The sequence below is a fragment of the Lissotriton helveticus genome, chromosome 11 (genome assembly GCF_964261635.1).
Source record: "Lissotriton helveticus chromosome 11, aLisHel1.1, whole genome shotgun sequence".
NCBI classification, from domain to species: domain Eukaryota; kingdom Metazoa; phylum Chordata; class Amphibia; order Caudata; family Salamandridae; genus Lissotriton; species Lissotriton helveticus.
This window is the reverse complement of record NC_136072.1, coordinates 72,226,091-72,243,755: the sequence shown is the minus strand read 5'-3', so window position 1 is coordinate 72,243,755 and position 17,665 is coordinate 72,226,091. Positions and strand designations below refer to the sequence as shown.

Genomic DNA, 17,665 nt, shown 5'->3' with positions numbered 1-17,665 from the left:
ACGACCAGTGTACTGCATGACGAGCTGAGATCGTCATGAGCATGGAAGGGGTTAAGCTGGCACGGAAGGTTTTAGCATATTGATCATTTGAATATTTTGTATACAGTGAGCATCACATTTACATGCACTTAGCGTTTTTACACAAGTCACCGTTTTCTATATATATGTCACCTTTTTTTTGAACAGTTGCCTTTAAGCGTTTTAGACTATTCATGTATTTTGAATGTGAGAAATCATAATGTATAACACACCTTTAAAAGTCTTTTTGTGGCACAATACACACCCAAAAGCAACGCATTGTTTTTATTAATTAAGACACAAGTTATAGGGAACACGGTTACCCACCGTGTTTTTTTCATCATCTCTTTTTTTATCCTCTTTTTTCATCATCTTTAATAAATCATTCGATTTACACACAAAGCGCGTAGAGGTTCGTTTAATGGTCACGTGGGTAACGCATTCACGTACACACGTAAATACACGCCCCAAACAATTCCTTCAGTAGCGAACATCACAGGCGAAGAAGCGAACGGGGAGAGTTTCATGTTGCATGTTTTTGGTAAGCTCTAGACTAACTTCTACACTAGTAAACTTTCACCTTATCACAAGCGGATTATCGTAACACGCACGTTAGCAGTTCACGTAGCACTTTTTTGTTAAACAAAAAAGCATCAACCGAGGCATACATTTTATTTAACATGTGTTTCTCAAAACACCATCAGGCTGTTAAGCCCGTTCCACTAATCGTGACGATCGCATACTTCACAGCTAAGCACTCCATATCGCGATGTTTTAACAGGTCACAGCTCGTTATGTATCACACAATTGCATAATGTAGGGACCATACTTAATATTCACCTGATTTTTGTCACACCGTGGTGGATACAACAGGCATTATTCTTGTTTACAATAATATAGTCCATATTTAGTTTTGTTGTACAGAATTTGCCCTGATGAAGGCTAGTATAGCCAAAATGCATTGGGAACAAGAGATGCAAATGGATGTGATGTAAACATATTGCATTATGGGAAGTGAAGTTTCCAACAAGAATATGATTTGAATACGAGGATATGATTAAAAAATAATCCAAAGAAAAAGTATAACTAGCGTTAAGAGTATATTTTTTGAATGAATGGTGCGTGACAAACAGCACCCATCACCTGTGCCTAGGGAGACAGTCCATAAGTATTTGGAACTGCTATCCTTCATATCTTTTACAGCACCATATACATATAAAAAGGAATACCAGCTGATCAACTCTCCAGCTAGTAAACATTACATTCTGGCCTTCTGGATCTTTTATAAAATGTGCAGTCCATATATTAATGTATTCTGAAATCACCATTGAAATTCATCTTTTTTGGTGTGTAAGTAGTTATTTATTGTTATATAGCACACTCAACCCTGGGATATCAGTGCACTGTACATGAAACAAGTGAAGGCATGCTTCAACTTACATTGGGCAATGCCAATAGGTCCAGCTTATGAAAGCAATGTCAAGCCAGACCTACAAATCCATGTGTGGTAATGAATGTCCTTCTTCCATCTCTACTGCTGCCATAAAAACACAATTAATTATCTAGTTATCTAAGTTAATTTATTAGCATTGCAATGTTATGTGTTTGCCCCTGAAAGTCAATGTTAGGCAGCTGGATACATAAACAAAATGATCACAGCTATGTGGAGGGCAAGCATTTTTTTGTAGAAACACACAAATTCTGCCTAATCTAAAAAAACATACTCCTGGCTACTAACATGTGGGCGAAGCCAAAGCCCCTCTCTAGTCATGTTCACATAATTGTCTGGTGAGAGCTGCACTGTCACGCTAGACTGTACAAAAACAATATACCAACTGAACAGGCACAAACCAGAAACAGAGAGAGCCAAGTTAGGTAAATTGGTTCCAGAATGGCTATGATGAATCAGGTGGCTGAGTAAGATGGGGTGGTGAATGGAAGCAGGAAGGAAAGAAAGTGAAGACGAAATGAGGTAGATGTAGGAACCAAGAATAGAAAACTAATTTGGCGAGGATGGCTCAGTGAATCCATGGCATAGTGAAATATCCTAAACATTTACCACAAATACAGAAACCAATGTAACATCATCAGTAAATTATTAGCATTGTGTATATAGTATAAGATGGCACAGACTCTGTTCCCTCATCACCATACACACCCCGAGCAGCAGCAACCGGTACAGGTAAGTGGAGGCGGTACAGGGGCAGGGTAGGCAGATGTCGACAGATGGCGGATTCGGATCTATTTATTTAATTTTCCCTTTTCCGTCATCTGTCAACATCACCCCTGCCCCGCCCCTCCGTGCTTACCTTCACCGGCCGCTGCTGACCCCGACCCTGGTCATTCCCGGAGAAGAACTATCTGACTTGTACCATCACCCGTTAAGGAAAAAGACAAACTTGCTGCATAAGGCTTGTGAAAAAGAACTGCAAACTATTTTGGCTCAGTACAAGAACATTCCAGAAGAATTCAGACTGTTCTCAGACTCACAAATTTTGCCAGTAGGGTCCATACCCTTCTTTACTGTGCAAACGAAGGCTAGTGCCTGCTAGCTCCAAATAACCTGGTGGGAAAAGCTTAAGAGGATAAACAGCACTGAGCTCGGCCATAATTAGATCAAGGAAGAACTAAGAGCAATCCACCTCGTGGTGATGTAGCATCAGTATGTGTTAGACTTACAGACTGCCGTGATTGGTACATCCTGCTGCATGTTTATCCCTGGGAATGACCTGGATAATGGGACATTGACTCTTGCCATCTAAACACTACACTGTTTACAAAGAGACATGCATTAAGCGGGAGGTGCCCCTGAGCAGGAGTGGTTCTCTAATTGGTTCTCTTGGCTTCCCTGGTGGCATTCCGGATGGTGCACACCATTGTTGCCGGTTTTCATCAAGATCTTGTTTGTGTGTGGTTCTCTGTATTGGGGATTTCCTGCTGTAAAAACGCAGTACTCTAATTGGGAAGGATGCAAGTAACTAGGAAAGTAATTGTCAAAACTGCAGAACAACAGTCATAAAGTACGGATTAGATAGTGTTGTTGAAATTTCAATTAGGCAGGAATGTTAATATTGAAAAAGTCGATGTTGATATGAATAACCATATTTAAGCATATGAAAACAAAATTGCATCTTCATTGAAAAATGTGCCCGTTGTGAACTCCACGTCAACCCCAACTCGGAACCTGAGGTCACTGATTGACAGGTCACAGTTGGGGTGGCACATAGCCAGCAGACAAACACGTGAACACGAAATCCCAGATCAATCCCACAGATAGGTGCAGCGACACCACAATGGTTCAAGGAAATTCATATTGGGTTAGCAGCCTTTTGCCTTTGAGAAAGTAGGCAGGAAAATAAGAGGAGAAAAGAAAGAAACAAAATAAAACCAAAAGAAACAAAAATGTATAGAAAAAATGATAGAAGGCAAGAAGGAAAGAAAGAACAGAAAGAAGGAAAGAACAAACAGAAAAAGGAAAGACAGGAAAAAGGAAAGAAAGAAGCTCAGAAATAGGGAAAAAGGCAAAAAAGAAAAAAGGAAAGAATGCAGAAAAGAAAAATGGAAGATATAAGGAAATAAGGTGAAAAGAAAGAAAGCAAAAAAGAAGGAAAAAGACATAAAAGGGGAACGAAGGAAAGAAAGAAGTGGAAAGAGAAGCAAAGAAGGCAAGAAGTCAAAACCAGAAAGAAGGAAAAAAGGCAAGAGGAAAAGAAAAAGAAGGAAAGAAGAAAGAAAAACTGAAAACTGAATCAAGGCATGAAATAATGCAAACACGATAGAAAGAATAAAAGAAAGATGCAAAAAAGAAAGAAGATTAGAAGTGAAGGAAAGGAAAGAAAAAATATAAGACAAAAAAGAAAGAAAATAGGAAGGAGAAAGAAAGAAAGAAAAAAGAAAGATGGGAAAATAGACAGAAGAGAAGGAAGAAAGAAAGAAAGAAAATAAAGGGGGTAAAACGAGCAAAGGAAACAGAAATGGAAAGAAGGCAAAAAGAAAGAGGGAAAAAAGAAAGAAGGTAAGAAGAAAGAGAAAAGTATGGGAAAATAAAATAAAGAAGATGGAAAGACGGTTCATATTATAAAACGTTGGATACTAAAACCAAAATTACAGCGCACCTAGATTTAAATAAAAGTGTTACAAGTGTGCGCCAAATTAAATACAGTAACATTTGGCTTTATCTCCTGGGAAAAGTTTATTATCAAATATTGGTGAATATGAGTTCAGGAACACGATATGGCATTGTGTAAATGAAATAGCAGTCCGGTAATGAAAGTCCACTTCAAAAGGCATTTACAACATTGGCAGGAGACAGGAACAGATGAAGCTGGAATGTGCTGAGTGCTCACTTCAAGACATTCTGCTATCTCACTAAACAACACTAAGGAAACGACAATGTAAAAACAATACAACAGCATTGGCAGGATACAGGAACTGATAAAGCTGGAATGTGCTGTTTGCTCATTTCAAGGCATTCTGCTATCACATCAGGCAACAGTAAAGAAATGACAATGCAAAAACAAAAGCACTGGCAGTAAAGGGAACTTGTGTGTGGATGTGCTGCTCTTTGTGAAACAGCAAAATCCAGTCACTAAAGGTGAAGGTCACCAGTGGCTTAAGTGAGATGACTCGTGCCCATGCTGTATGCTGTAGTGGGCGGAAGAAAAATGTGAATGACACAATAGCAGACCAATGGATGAAGAGAGGTGGCTGAAAGCCCCTTCAAATAAGTATCTTATACATATTATTTTAATAAAATCAAAAGGTCTTGGCTAACACCTGACCAAAAAAGAATAAAAAACTAATTGCCACAAAACATAGCCTGGCATGCGGCCTCTGCCTTTGAAGTACAACACATATGCCAAGATATATACAAACCTTAAAGGGCTCTTTATTACTCATTCAACGGCTGAACTCCAGCATGGTCACAGGCATGAGTGTTTTATTAACTCATAGTTCCAGGTTTAAGTAGAATCAGTCATGCGCAGGAAAAGCAATAAAACATGTGAACTATCATACATGGGAGACAGCTGAAAACACAAGCACTCTCATGGAGTATCTCACGAAAAAGATTACAGAGAGTACTTGTAAAGGGATCACTCATAGAAGAATACAAGGAGCCAGTCAGGAAGGTGGTAAAGAGGCTATACTCCACAGAAGGGACTGATACATGTCGGATGGTCCTAAAAGAAATAAAGCCGGCAAAAAGAACCCAAGCAAACGTGAGATACAAAACACAAAGCCCATGTTAATCAAAGTGCGGAACGCATTTCTACGTAAGCCTTCAGCATGTCCGCAATATGTCTTTGCAACCAGTCTGTGCTGTCTGGTAGGCTTCGACCTAAAATATACACACAAAGAACACACATTCTTTTTATTAATTTCTGCATGTTACAGGCCTGTGCAGAGCTTAATTTGTAAACAAATAAGTGCCAGGGTCCTCGTTAGGAGGTCACTGTAGCTTACACCAACCCTTACCCCTTGACCCTGCCGACGCAGCCAATGACACTACCAACACAATTACTAACCTTCACACTCCTACAAGTGTGACAATTCAGACTATTCTAGGTCCCTAAAGCTGTAAGAATGGCTGTGGCATAAGTTATTAGTCATTTTTATTATATATTGAATTAAGAACAACTGTTGTTGCGCTTATCTCTAAACTAGACAAACAATGCCACAAAGTGAATGAGTGTAATAAGTGCAGGTGTTGACAATTAAGTGCCCAAGCCACCAGCTTAAATTAAGCACCGGGCCTGCGGTTACCGAAGGACATAAGGTACCTGTAGTCCTCCCTTTCGAAAGGGCCCTGCCCAGCCAGATTATCCAAGGCGGGCTGTGTCAATGGACCATTTGCCGCAGACACATTTACCAGAAACTACACTTCACTGAGACTCAAACCTGTAAGATTAAAACTGTCAATAAAAGCTCTTAAGTGGAGAATCCTCTGTTCCTTTAACACCAGCAAGGGATGTATGACGTTACAACGCATACTTTTACAACTCATACATTTACAATGCATTTTTTACAACGCAACATCTATTACAACGCATTCCATTACAACGCATGCCATTACAACACATTTTTTAAAACTACCTTTACAACGTATTCCATTACAACGCATACTACCTTTACAACGCATACCATTACAACGCATAACATTACATTGCATGTATGGTAAGTATTGGATAGTGTAGGGGTAAAAATTACTATTCTAACTCCAGGGGGGTGCAACAGTAGGGTAAGTGTTGGATAGTGTAGGGGTAAAAATTACTATTCTAACTCCAGGGGGTGCAACAGTAGGGTAAGTGTTGGAAAGTGTAAGGGTACTATGCGTTGTAATGTTATGCGTTGTAATGGTATGCGTTGTAATGACATGCGTTGTAATGGTATGCGTTGTAGTGTCTTGCGTTGTAATGGTTGCGTTGTAATGGCATGCGATGTAATGGATGTTGAGTTGTAAAAGTTTAGTTGTAATGGTAGTGCGTTGTAAAATTTGCGTTGTAAATGTTGTTTCCCCCAGCAAGGAACAACTAACGCACACAAACCAACACTGAAACAAATATCAAAAGGTTTTGATATCATCTTCTTATATACCCCTACTTTTTAGGAGTCAAATGTCACACAAAAAAAGTTCTGTATAAGGTACTTGATGTACACAGAATTTACTAAAATTATGGGATCTGTGACACAGAGCTCGAGAGATGTCCATTGCCTCTTTCAATTCTGGTACAAAATGGACGGGGGAGTCACAGAATGCCCTTTCCTACTGAGGGGAGGGGACTCCTAATCTTGGCCTTATGCTTACAAATATTGTTTTGCTGAGCTACACTGTTATAACAAATTACAGTCACTACATTTTCTTATTACAGGTGACTAGAGAGATCACAACTCAACTGTAATGAGGAGATTAGAGTTGGGGTTCTATACATGGATTGTAGGCTACCCAGTGTTATATGTTTGTAAAAGACACATGTATACCGGGGCACCCCATAATGCATTGTACAGGCCGAGTATGCATTTGACACTATATCAAATTTAAATATAGTGGTGTTTAGATTCTTACCTATAGGATAGGAAAAGCCGGAAGATCTCATGTATACATGAAAATGGAGTTCAGACCTATTGGCTTTCCTGAATCTTGTTCATTATTTTAGTTAGCAAGAGATTACAATACTCGTGATTTACTATTTTAACAATATAGGTAGATGTATAATACTCTCAGAATTGTCAAGCCTTCTTTTGAAAACTCACTTCTAATTCAGTAGTTCTTAACCTGAGGTCTGACGCCCACTCTTGTGGTCTATGACTGTTTAGAAAATGTAATAATGTTAGCGGATTAGTAAAGTATAAATCCATTAAAAAATATATATTTATATATATTTTTTATAATGCTCTGTAAATATGAAGGGATTTAAAATTGTGGCTAAAAATTGGTTGTCATCCCTAGTGGGAGAAGTAGAGCCACAGATACTCCAAACCTGATGCCACATTTCCACACATGCTATGGTAAGGCATGGCAAACAGGAATTTCTGGGTGAAAATAGCAGACCGCCTTTCCAACTGGACGGGTAGGCAACAATTATTAGATCTGATTGTCTGCCTTCTGGACCTTATGCCACGGCACAAGCACAATAAAATAACATGAGATTTTTAGGTTTCACCTGCACAGCACTTGCACTGTGCTTGCAAAATCTCTTGTATTTAATATATCTTAAACGGGAGCTCTTATCAGTTCTCATTTCTTAAATTACTGTGTTCATTTGTTTTTGTGTGGAACTTTTTTTTTGTGAACTTCCCTTGTCTGCACACGTTTGTAATACTTCTACCGAAGCTGTTTACACTGTTTAAACCCCATTCACTGTCAAGAGAAGATCTTTTCCCACGGTAAAGGAAGACAGCTTCTAACAGTATGTTAGAATGCTTGCTTTGTATTACTTAGTTGTGTAAAGCAGATGATTCTATGTTGAAGGCCCGGAGGCCAATATTATGCATCACATTCCTTTATGGCTCGGTTTGTGGCATTTCGTCTTCGTGCCTCAGTGCCTTTCTTTGCACTCTGTAGGCATTCTAAGATTGATTTATTCAACTTAATCTACTTGGTCATTATGATCAAATATTACATGTTGTGATAAACATTGCACGTTAAAAAGAAAGTTAATATACAAGAGTGATGTTATATTTTACTACTAAACAGGCAGTCACAAGTGCAGTTACCGTGCAGACAAGAGGGTAATGATGTGAATGGTGCAGCAGACATCGGGGCCAAAAGCACCAGGAACCCCACTAAACGCAGAATATTGGTAAACGTTACTACTAACCAGGCAGTCACAAGTGCAGTTACCTTGCAGACAACAGGGTCATGATTTTAATGGTGCAGCAGATGGAGTGACATCAGGACCAACAGCCCTAGGCACCCCACTAAACACCTACTATTGTTATATATAGTACTAAACAGGCAGTCACAAGTGCAGTTATTGTATAGTTACATTGCAGACTAAAGGTTAATGATTTGAATGGTGCAGCAGGTGCAGTGGCACCAGGCCCAAAAGTTGTCAGAACTCCTCTAAACACAATATTGCTATATTTATAGGGTTGCCCTGACACCTAGGTTTTTGGTCAATAGAGGAGTGAGACAGGGATGCGTCCTAGCGCCCACCATTTTTTGTCTTTTCATCAATGCCCTAATTGCTCATCTTAAGGGGGCCAAAGACATCGATGCTCCCAAGCTAAGAAACGAGCAGGTAGTGGCATTAATGTTTGCCGAAGACACCCTTCTACTGTCCAAATCCCTGATGGGAATACAGGGTGCCCTAGACAGTATTTCCAGCTTTTGTGAGAAAAGGGGGTTGGAGATTAACACCTTAAAGACAAAGTACATGATCTGTAACCCACCAAAGATCACCCGTCCCAACCCTTCTGTAAACGGTATCACTCTGGATAGGGTAACTGTATTCGAATATTTGGGTATTACCCTTACCGATAATATGGAGTGGGGCCCCCAGATAGCCAAGGATAAACTTAGGCTGGTACAGACCACAGGAGGTGTCTTAAAATTGCACAGGGAATCCCCCTCTTAACCAGTTGCCTCCATTCTGGAAATTTACAAAGCGCAAGCCAGGGGAGCCATATTACTGTGAACTGCAGAACTGTGGGGACATTGTTCGACCGAATATATCCTCAAGGCAGAAAGCTGCTTTTTGAGATCCTTGTTGACTCTCCCAATCAGTACTCCCCTTATCCCTTTAATATTGGATCTAGGTATTAGACCCATAGATGAAGAAATTGGCCTACGCCCTTTAACATACTGGCGTAGACTATGGGTAACCCCAGAACTGAGGTATTTTAGAGATGAAGTTAAAGAACTCAAGGGACACCCTGGGACTGACAAAATCCAATGGTTTGCTTATATAAGAAATGAGAGTAAGAGGTTAGGTAACCCGGATCTTTGGAGCAACCCTGAAGTTGCTTGTAAGGAGGTGTCCCCTGCTGATTTGGTGAAACTCCATCGCAACCATCAGCTGGCGGATATCCTCTCCAACTCTATGCTGGGTTCCCTAACTTTAGAGTTTCTGAGCAACAAAGAGAAGTACAAACTTGAGCCATTTTTGGATGAGATTTTTCCCAGTGGAGCGAGGAAACTCTATGTACAATTTAGACATGGTACATTACCACTTAGGGTTTTCTCCCATAAATGGTCTCACACTTAGGGGCAGATTAGGATACCGGTTTTTCCGTATCCTCCGGGCCGGCGGAAGCCACCGCCGGCCCGGAGGATACGGAAAACCGCAGCGGACCCACCAAAGACCCACCGCCACATTAGGATGGCTGGTGGGTCCAGTTTTACATCCGCAGCTTTTCCGCCACGTTGGCTTACAACCGCGGCGGAAAAGCCCTAATATGGTGGCGGTGTCTCTCAGACACCGCCAGCCATATTCGGATGCCCAAAAAGAAATGCTTTTCCACGGCGGGTTTTCCGCCATGGAAAAGCATACGGAGCTTCACTGCGGGGGCCCGTTGCGGTTCCCCTGGGTGAAGGGGGGGTGGGGGGTGCACATGGGGGGTACCTATGGCACCCCCCTGCATTTGTATGCAGAAATCGGCAGGTACCGCGCGGTGCCTGGCGCTTTCTGCATACAAATGCAATGTATGCATTTTTAACATTGCGGCGGATGCAGCTTGAAGCCGCACCCGCCGCAATCGTAAAAATAGAGGATGTGACCGCCAGGGTGGCGGTCACGTCCTAATTGCACAGGAGGGAACTCCGCAGGTCATGCGGAGGTTCCCTCCTCCTCGATGGTCGCGGACGGACTCAAGTCCGTCCGCGATCATAATGAGCCCCTAAGTCGCTAGAATATCCAGCGTGTGGTGCACAGGAGGAGTCTGAGCCCCATGTTTTCTTCTTCTGTTCATCCTACAAGCCTCTTAGGCAGCGATGGCTTGTCCAACTGTGCAGAAACTTGGGGTTCAAGCAGTACCATCAGGCACTTAGGATCCTAAAATGTGATACTTCCCTACCTGTTGTATTCTCAGCTTCTTGTTCTTTACATGCCATGTGGCGTAGGCGCTGGTGATTTATTAACAATTCCCAAGGATAATGTTCTGTCTGGTCTAGCCCGATGTTTGCAATTTGTGTTCCGATTGTACACTATTTTTAACTTGTAAAATATTAATCTAATCTTTTTACCCCTTTTTAATCATGTTTTTAGCTTTCATGAAACGCAATTGTGTACTTTTTAGTCCAATGATGATACACATAGCCGTAATCATGTTTTTTATTGATTGTATTTTGTATCTTTTAAGGTCCTCAACCGAAATAAAGATTATTTGAATGAATGCTATATTTTACTACTATATGGACAGTCACAATTGCAGTTACCTTGCAGTTGAAAGGGGCTTGATAAAAATGGTGCAGCAGGTGCAGTGGCACTGGGGCCAAAACTTCTCATAACTCCACTAAAACCAAATATTGCTATATTTTACTGCCAAACAGGCAGTCACAAGTGCTGTTATCTTGCAGGCAACAGGGTCATTGTTTGAATGGTGCAGCAGGTGCAGTGGAACCAGGCCAAAACGTTATCGGAACTCCTATAAACAACTAATATTGATATAGTTTACAACCAATCAGGCAGTCACAAGTGCAGTTATCTAGTGAGCTCTAGGGTTACGATTTCAATAGTGCAGCAGCTGTAGTTGCACCGGGCCAAAAGCTCCAGGCACCCCACTAAACACTGAATATTGCTATATTTTACAACTGAACAGGCAGTCACAAGTGCAGTTATCTGTCTGGCACTGGATTCATGATTTGAATGGTGCAGCAGGTGCAGTAGATCCAGGCCCAACAGTTGTCAGAACTCCTCTAAACACATAAAATTGCTATATTTGTCTACTAAACAAGCAGTCAGAGTTGCAGTTACCGTGCAGTTAAAAGGGACTTGATTTGAATGGTGCAGTAGGTGCAGTGGCACCAAGGCCAAAAGTACAGGAGGAGGCAACAATCGACCAAACAATTGACTGCTTTCAACAACTAATGCACAATAAAGAAATACAGTTTTGTCAATTTTAGAAATGGGTACACATTTTACAGCATAAGGACAAATTCATGTTTATTGCATGTGCAGCATAAATTGTGAAAATAATTTGGCTTCCTTTTTCAATCAAAGTTTCTTCATGATTGGGGTGTGTTTTTCATTCTTAAAAACGTTCTTACACTCAAAATGAATCCGATGTCGGTTTAGCGACTGGTTCACTGATTCACAAGTTGCATTCTCTATTTTTGTCCCTTTTGTAAAATTTGCAAATAGTATAGTATGGACGGGAATAAAATCGGCGTGCTATTACACAATCAACAAATACAGTGCAACAGTGCATTTGATGGGTTGTTACACCAGGCACATTATATGGAATCTGGCCATCGGGGTGCTTAGAAACCGGAAAGATGCAGTATTGGCGCTACATACAAACGAGTCATTTTCCTGTAAATCATAATTCCATCACAAAAAAATGTATTTGCATTGTAAAGGTACGCACCTGTGGAGGTGATTTGGTGCTGGGGGTGTGTCAGGAGATGTGTGGAATTACCCAAAGTTCTCAGGGGACTCAGAAATTAAAAGTTCCTTCCATGAGTTGAGCGTCCTTTTTGCCTCCAACAACATATGCGAGGCTTCTCCCCTTCGGCGACTGTTTTCTCTGGTGAAATCAAGACCGGGCTCGCATTTTGCACCTTTGCCCTTCCCTGGTGCAGGTATATTCACCAAAAACCCCGCATCCCCTCAGTTCAATTCCACCTGTGTTTGGAACTCAGCATTTTAACAATACTTTAAAAGTCGTGCACTCGCTTGTGAAAAGTGGTGCAGCTGACTGATTTCTCATGAACGGGGTTTGCGTTGGCTGTGATACCACTGACCGTTCCGGCACGTGGTAGTAGTGACAGCACTCGAGGATTGTGGGAACTGTCTCAGAGGAAGCCCAGTTACCCGCGGCTCTTGTGAAAAAGCCTCTCTCTGCCAGTGTGAACCGGCTTCCCCGACGCCCACTATCAGAGGCGCTGAGCTCCAGGCGCTGCGGTCTCTCTGGCAATGGTGAGGCGCAGTCTAGCAGTCTCTGCTACGCCAGGAAAGGGCTGGATATTCTGGTGTTCGAAGCTCCGGCGTCTCTTGTGAATGCGTGAGTTTCCCAGCAGTCTGTGCTTCTTGTGCGGAAGGACAGTTCCTTTGGTCAGTGAAGCTTTGCAGTGTCTTGTGGATGAGTGTGTAAAATGGTGCCCCGGCAGTCTCTGCTGACTGTGTAAAACACAGTCCAGGTGATGTCTGACTGAACTTGTCAGTCTCTCTTAAGAAGGGGTTAAATGATGCCCTATCAGTCTCTTCTGATTGTGTAAAATACACTTCCTATGGCATCTGAAGCTCTGCAGTCTCTAGAGAATGGGTTAACTTGTGAAATAGCAGTCTCTTCTGATTGTGCAAAAGACCAGGGTGTCTGAAGCTCTGCAGTCTCTGGAGAATGGGGTAAATGGTGTCCTGGCAGTCTCTTCTGATTGTGTAAAAGACAGTTCCTATGGCGCCTAGAGCTCTGCAGTCTCTGGAGAATGGGTTAACTTGTGCAATAGCAGTCTCTTTTGATTGTACAAAAGACTGTGGTGTCTGAAGCTCTGCAGAGTCCTAAGAAGGGGTTAAATGGTACCATAGCAGTCTCTTCTGATTGTCTAAAATACGCTTCCTATGACCTCTAAAGCTCTGCAGTCTCTAGCAATTACTTCGGTGATTGAAGCCTGCCTTCTCTTAAGAAGGGGTAAATGGTGACCAAGCAGTCTCTTCTGATTGTGTAAAATGCACTACCTATGACTAATGAAGCTCTGCAGTCTCTGGAGAATGGGGTAAATGGTGACCAAGCAGTCTCTTCTGATTGTGTAAAATGCACTTCCTATGGCGTCTGAAGCTCTGCAGTCTCTAGAGAATGGGTTAACTTGTGCAATAGCAGTCTCTTTTGATTGTGCAAAAGACCATGGTGTCTGAAGCACAGACGTCTATAGAGAATGGGGCAAATGGTGTCCTGGCAGTCTCTTTTGATTGTGTAAAATACACTTCCTATGGCTTCTGAAGCTCTGCAGTCTCTAGAGAATGGGTTAACTTGTGCAAGAGCAGTCTCTTCTGATTGTGCAAAATACCTGGGTGTCTGAAGCTCTGCAGTCTCTGGAGAATGGGGTAAATGGTGTCCTGGCAGTCTCTTCTGATTGTGTAAAAGACAGTTCCTATGGCGCCTGAAGCTCTGCAGTCTCTTAAGAAAGGGTAAATGTTGTCCTAGCAGTCTCTTTTGATTGTGCAAAAGACCATGGTGTCTGAAGCTCTGCAGCGTCTTGTGAGTGAATGCGTGCCACGGTGCCCTGGCAGTCTCTGCTGATTGTGAAAAAAAGAGAGTTCCTCTGATGTTTTCAGTTCTGCGCTCTCTTGTGAATGAGTGGTGAAACGCTCTCTCCCTCTTGTGAAAAGAGTACTTCCTCTCGCACGTGCAGAACTGCACTCTCCTGCAAGGAGGTCGAATTGCGGGCTTTTGCTTCTGCTATTTGTGGGAAGAGACAGCTCCCCTGCTGTCTGCCGCTTTGAAGTTACTCCTGTTCAGCTATATTCCAGTTTTGGGCAGTCGTCGTCTCTTTTGGTGTTCGCAATATCCCCGGTCTCTTGTGCCCAGTGGCCTCCCTGAGGTCTCTCAGCGTCGGATTCCTCTGCGGTGTGTCTGAACCGATTGCACTCCAGCAGTCTCGCTCCTGCGGGAGGTGTCAGTCCCTCGTTCTTGCAGTTCCTGCGGTCACTTTCTCCTGCTCCTCTCTGGTCCAACCCCTGCCGTCTCCGCCTGACGTGCAAAGGACACTGCCGCCTCCTTTTAAACCTCCTACAGCTTCCCTCTCGTCACCACGTGCGCTCACATCCCTCCTGGCAGCTCAGCAGTCTCTTGCGGAGCAGTCGTAGGCCGAGCCCTGTCTCTTCAGCGCCAGAAGCGTGCACAGCCACTTGTGAAGCAACCGACTTCCTTTCGGGAGCCTCCGGGGCTACCAGCTCCTGTGCCTTGACAGGCAATAAAACTCTGAAAGCTTCAGATGCAGAGGGAGGTAATAATGAGGAATTATTGGCCGCGCGCCCAGCGCGCGCCTTACACTTGTACATATCCGAGTCTGCGTAAAGTCCAAACGGGCCGGTTCGATGAAACAACCACAGCCAAGGGAACGAGTAAAAAAACGGGCCTGTTTCTGCACTAATAAAAAAAACTGCGAGGCTTTAATACACCGGTAAAAAAGATAAAGTCACTTTTACATATCCGAGACTGCGTAAAGTCCAAACGGGCCGGTTCTATGAAACAACCACAGCCAAGGAAACGAGTAAAAAAACGGGCCTGTTTCTGCACTAATAAAAAACTGCGAGGCTTTATTACACCGCTAAAAAAGATAAAGTCACTTTTACATATCCGAGACTGCGTAAAGTCCAAACGGGCCGGTTCTATGAAACAACCACAGCCAGGGTAACGAGTAAAAAAACGTGCCTGTTTCTGCACTAATAAAAAACTGCGAGGCTTTATTACACCGCTAAAAAAGATAAAGTCACTTTTACATATCCGAGACTGCGTAAAGTCCAAACGGGCCGGTTCTATGCAACAACCACAGCCAGGGTAACGAGTCAAAAAACGTGCCTGTTTCTGCACTAATAAAAAAACGGCGAGGCTTTATTACACCGGTAAAAAAGATAAAGTCATGGACGTAACAATTTCCACATGTGGTGGCGCGTTGGATGCGAACAACGTTCAACAAACGCTCACTCTGACTCTTGCAAACTGGAGCCCGGGGCCTTGATGTTGAAGTGACAGCTGCGTTAATCACACACAATGTTCTTCAAAAATGCAAAGGGAACAGTCGCTGACGTCGAGTTCGAAGTCCTGTGCGGTGGTTGCAGGCGAGGTGACTGACCCTCAGACTGAGCCTGGGTTGGAGAGAGGAAAGTCCTCGGCCTGTGCAGGCAGCGGTGGGATCCCGCCCTTTTATGCACTTTTCCTTCTGACTGGAGTTCCCACCATAGACTTTATGTCTTTGTGCCCTACCCAGGTCTTTAAGTGGGATGAAAAAACTAGGGGGGCCGTCAAAGGGGCGTGGCCTATCTAATTAAGGGCGTGACATAAAAACAGTAAGCTAAAAATCTGTGCTTAGCATAGTGTGCCACCCGACTGGTATTTTACTGCTTCTGTCATTGCATCCGGTTATATAATACAACAAGTAACATTACACCTACAACAAGCCAGAACTATTGGCTTTGCCAATGGTTGTTAGTTGCATGAGATAAATAAGCAGCTAATATGGCTTCGTTGTATATAATATTGAAAATGCTTCAGTTCTTCAATGAAGAGACTGTGAAAGAAGTAAACCAAGGGGCATATTATCAACTGACAGCGATAAATATTGCTAAGCGCGCTTAGTGCGATTTTAGTTATCATCGGCTATTGCTGGATTTTATCGCTGAGTTAATGTGTTATTATCAACGGCTATCTCCAAGGCGATAAAAATTCAAGCGATAGCGGCAAAATGCTGGAATATCGCTGGTAATCCAGTGATACCATTTCAGCGTTAGGGAATTCCTTGATAATAAACCATGGTGGACTTAGCCTGACAGTCCACCTCCCTATAGCTAAGTAAGAATTTTTTCTGACGTTAGAATCCAGCGTTAATGGGGTCTTAGCACAATTTTTATTGTCGCTACGCGGGTATGGGGCATCGTTGTAAATAGCGCAAAGCTGCGTTAGCGATGTTTTCCCATGTAGTGAATGTGAGGAACGCCTACTTTGCATCTCATTAGCGATGCGATGCAAGGCGTTAGTGAAAAGGGTTCTAACACGAGGAAACATACGCTAAAGCCTGTTAGCGTGTCCTTGTTAATACTGCAATATAATTATTGCGGCATTTAGGCCGAAAACAGCCGCTAAAGCGGCGATAATTGTCTTGATAATATGCCCCTAAGTTTCTTTGCAGTTGCGCCAAAGGAGGTAATAGGTGGTACTGCTGCAGACGTAAGATTTTTTTTCACTCTGAGGATCAGGGCAAAAATGAAAAGCCCAGTAGGGTAGAACTGCCGTTGCTGAGCACTGGCAGGACCCGGCCCACTTAAAGCACTGGTCCCACCCTTAGTTGAGGGTGCTTTCTGTCTGCTGAATAGCAGAATTAAATTAATGGGACCCCCTCGAATTTAAAGTAGATCAGGGAAAGAGGGGAATGAAAAAGACACAAAGCAAATAGATTTCCCTCCTAGACCGTAATTATTCAACCATGGTATACTTCCTTTTCTTTTTTACAATCCATCTCAGAAGTCCATTAGTGACAATCACAAAAGGTTCATTTTATTCTTTATTATTTGCACAAGATATTTTTCTTTTTTTTAAAACATTTTATATATACTTCATTCTTTTTCTTCAAGACAACTCATTTTATCTCATGTCTAAATCAACAGAATGGTATAACTTTTCATTACATGAACGCATTATTTCATAGTTTACACAAATAGAAAAATGCAACACATGATATATACAGTATAAAAAAGAGAGCAACTATCAAAGAATCACAGTTCATCAAGAAAGAATCAAAATTTATCAAAAACATGTATAATCCCTGGATACACACCACTATCGCACCAATCGTACTGACACGCCTTCACCCTCACTGAAAACATTCAAACACAGTCTGTACAAGGATAGGATCTAATTGACAAAGAATATCTCTGCCAAGAAGTAAATCTCAAAACACAGTATGAGATTCCGCACTAGGTCGACGCGCGTTTCGGTGGGACAAAGCCACCTTCCTCAGGACCTCTCCAGATTCAGACGTGCATTTCCCAGGGGACCTAAAAGTATATAAAATGTATGTCACCACCAATGTACTTCAAGGAAAAGAAGAAACACAAAGTGCATCTACAAATGTCAACCCAACATAGTCCTGCCTGTGTGACCAACCAACATATATATCATCATCCAATACTTTTAAGAAGAAAAAGAGGAAGAAGAAAGCAAAAAAAATATCATGTTTTGTAAGGCACATTCCCCTAACCCGAGGTCATTCTCTTTCGCAAAAGCACGTGCTTGGGCTGGCTGGTAATGTTGGCAAAAAGTGCAATATTATTTG

The 17,665-nt window shown here is 42.3% G+C and overlaps 1 protein-coding gene across 1 annotated transcript in view; it reads right to left on the bottom strand.

Annotated features, from left to right (window-relative positions):
• Positions 1-14,944, bottom strand: part of THPO (thrombopoietin) — a 274,091-nt gene extending 259,147 nt beyond the window's left edge. Inside the window, exons 1-2 of the mRNA XM_078667860.1 lie at positions 13,360-14,944; positions 12,042-13,069 (exon numbers count right to left, since the gene is read on the bottom strand). The gene's annotated coding sequence lies outside the window, so the exon portion shown is untranslated. The remainder of the gene's footprint in view (positions 1-12,041; positions 13,070-13,359) is intronic.
• Positions 14,945-17,665: the final 2,721 nt, after the last annotated feature.